General features: G+C 46.4%; 1 pseudogene; it reads right to left on the reverse strand.

Annotated features, from left to right (window-relative positions):
* Positions 1 to 781: 781 nt before the first annotated feature.
* LOC101997922 lies at positions 782 to 1,027 on the reverse strand (annotated as a pseudogene).
* Positions 1,028 to 3,618: the final 2,591 nt, after the last annotated feature.

Below are 3,618 nucleotides of genomic sequence, written 5' to 3' on the forward strand. Positions count from 1 at the left end.
TTCCATGCAGACGTCAAGTAATCAGTTTATCCGGAGACCATGAGAACAGGGATCACAAGTTCTGTGACCACAGAAGAGAGAGTAGAGATGGGATTGAGCAGCTATCGTGGCAGTAAAAGGTGACATTCCAGAAAAGAAGCCTTCACACAGAAGAAAGATAGGAGTAATTTCAGGTCCCTGATCACCTAGCTGGGGAACCCTCCTGCCTGATCCAGATATTCAACCTCTCGACATTTACAAGTCCCATTGAAGGTCAAGAATAGGGCATAAAGAACAAGATCCTGGACATTATTTGAATTTCAAATTTTATTCTGATATGAGGTATGCGGGGGTGGGGGGCAACTGGTTACGACATGACAGGTGCTTACACAGTTTTCCAGAAATAGCATGTCTGGGTTTTTATTATCTTCACTGGTGATCTGGATGGTTCTCTGAGTCTGAGACTTCTGAGGGAGGTTGGGGTCTCCTGGGACAGAGGCTTAGACCAGGTGTGACGATGGCCATGGAGAGCTCCTCTTGGAATGATTATGTCACTTGAGGAATACGGTTCTGAAATTTGAGGCCACCTTGTGCAGCGGGGAGAGACAAAGTACCTTTGACCTTCACGCCAGCTCCAAGCAGCCAGGGCCACCATGACAATTACATCTACATTCATACACACACGTCCACTCATTCACATCCACCCCATACACAGAAGGAGGGTTTTCACAGCCCTGGACCAACACTCTGGATTGGTACCCAAGTCTGGAACTGTTGAAGGGCTAGGTCCTTGCTCTTGGTACTAATTAACTGCCTCGCAGGCGTCTATCCAGTCGCTGTACACATCCACTGGGTCTGACAGATTTGTAATGCGTGTCTGGAATTCCTCTAGGCACACGGCACAGGAGATGACTCCAGTCTTGCGAGCACGGTTCATTTTCACATTACAAGACTTCTCATGGTTGCAGAAGGGGCACGTGAACTGTGTGTCCAGAGGTTCTGTCCTCTCCTTGGGGGGTGGCTTTCGTTTAGACTTCTTTCGTCCCATGGCTGAAGGGGGATGAGCAAATGAAAAGAAAGGAAAAAGACAAAAGGTTAGTGGACAAACATCTGCATTTTCTTTGTTAACCTTCCGCACTGAGAAAGGGTGGATTTGGAAATAACTCTTTGGGGCAGAGCCTTGACTTAATTCTGAGTTATAGACCAATGCTGGGCTATCTGATGTCACCATGTTTCAGAAATTGAAAATCAAGTAGGAAAGTGTGTTCCTAGTGCTGGGGAGAAGAGGACAGAGAACCAGTCAGTGTTTAAGAGTATAACTGAGATGGACACTTGAGTTCTAGAACAGTCTGGCCTCAGAGAGATTGTGGTTCATTAATGGAAAAATAGGGCTTGGGGGCAAGATATAAAGCGAGAATGGAGGAAGGGAGGGAGGTGAAATCAACTAGGGTGTGAGCTGGATGATGGGTGCCCCGGATCCCAGCCCTTGTTCTGTGCCGACCAGCACCTACGCTTGGATTGATGGTAAGTTTGGGACCAGTCTAGCCATCATTACACTCTCTCTTAGATACATGAATATGTAAAGGTAAGATATGTTCTCCAGGTCAGACGCCCATAATCCTAGAGCTAGGAGGAGCTCAATCAAGGGTAGCCTGTGCTGCACACAGAGAATTTCTGTCAAGTGGAGACAATTACTTAGGTAGAAGCATGGAGAGCCTATAAACCAGAATTCCTATAACCCAGAATGGAAGGGATAGTCAGCAGAGTGTCCTTGAGGCCATCTGGCCCCCAACCGGAATTTAAGACCAACATTGCACCATACATGTGAACCAGTATCAAAAAGACAAAATACGCTATTGTGGCTTAGATCTAAAACAGAGGCAGGGGATCACTGGGTGTTACAGACCAGCCAGCAATGCCCATTAAGTTTAAGATTGTCCTGATATGAGGAGCAAAGCCCTGCCGTGTGTGTGACCAATGAAGAGAACAAGACGAGTGTCTCGGGGCTGTGTTCCAGGCACTGTGGGGGCAGAGCTGTGAGGATGGATCACAGTGCAAAGTGGCAGCCATCCTGGTTCACGACATAAATCCCCGAACACACGGGACAACCTGTAAGGCCCCTTTTCAAAAGTCATGAAGATGCAGCCTAGCTCACAAAAAGACACAAGAGTGGGCTTTCCCACCTCACCTGAACGTTTCGGCCTTGGCTTCCTGCTACTGTTCCACAGAGTCTGGACCCAGAGGTCTCTGTGCCCTGATGGGTACAGCAGAGCCTGGAGTGTGGAGAGGAGAGCTGCTCACACTTCTGTGGCCTCTGGAGTCTGAGACCATGTGGGGATCCATCTCCTTATAAAGGACTTGTGGGATTGAATCAGACCCGACCTACATAGGTGTGTTATCTGGATCAAACAAGATAAACAATAGTTTGTAATTCCATCCCAGGTCTGTAAAGCCTGGGGATTTTCCAAAATTGCTGTAGAGCCTAAGCTCCCTTGAGAAACATACAGCAATTAAAAAAAAAAAAAAAACCTCAAAGACTTCTATTAATTCATTTGATTTCCCCACACGTGGTGAGACCCTTCAAATAGGCTAACATTTCATAGAGCAACTAAGATTGAAAATTTTTAAACTATCATGGTAACCTAATAATCAATCTGTCAAATGTAATTAATTCACAATACTTGGAGGAGTGGGCTGTGGTCAATGTCTTGACTACATGGGAAAGGAAAAAAAAAGAGGTAAGGGCACCTGGTGGATAGGAATGGTAGCGTCCTGCTTTGGGCTGTGGACCCGAGTACTTGCTTTCAAATGCCGGTTCCTACTGTTTGTTTTGGGGGATGATTTTGAGGGGAGCAATCTGAGCAAAAAGAACTTAAATACAGTAGACTTGGTGTGGAAGAAGCTCTAAAGAATGAAGAGGAAGAAGGTAATAATGACCAGAGAAACTAAGAGAACTGAACGGGTTGGAGGAGGTGGAGCAAATCTCCAGGTCTCTGGAATAATCAGCTCAGTACAAGGACAGGGGATTGTCTGAATTCAGGGCGAGTGGGGGTTCATGATTATTATATCACGGTGTTTATACCCGGCAGGTCCTTCCTATGAGGGGTGTGATGACCTCTGCTTTTCATGGACACTCAGCCACCACTGGAATTGTTATGTGATATTTTGTCTGTGTTCAGACAAACCAAGCTTCTCTGGAGGTCAGAGGGTAGAGCTAGTCACTAGTTAACTACAGAAGCCACTCAATGGTGGCACACACACCTTTAATCCAAGCAGGTGGGAGAGGTGGGAAGATCAGGAATTCAAGATCATGCAGGGCTATACCAGATGTACCAGTAGGAAAGAGAAACACAGCCAGGTGATGGTGGCTTACACCTTTGATCCTAGTACTTGGGAGGAAGTAGGAATATAGGGAGTTCAAGGGCACCCGGGTATATACTAGAATGAACCCATCTAAAAGAGAAATAGAGCAGGCGCTGGTGGCTCATACCTTTGATTCCAGCACTTGAGAATAAGTAGGAAAATCAGATTGATCATGTCTAAAAGAGAAACAGAGCAGGTGGTGGTGGCTCACACCTTTGATTCCAGCACTTGGGATCTGATGCCTTGGACACCAGCACCTTGTAACCTCAGTCTTTG

The sequence above is a fragment of the Microtus ochrogaster genome, chromosome 7, assembly GCF_000317375.1.
Source record: "Microtus ochrogaster isolate Prairie Vole_2 chromosome 7, MicOch1.0, whole genome shotgun sequence".
NCBI classification, from domain to species: Eukaryota; Metazoa; Chordata; class Mammalia; order Rodentia; family Cricetidae; genus Microtus; species Microtus ochrogaster.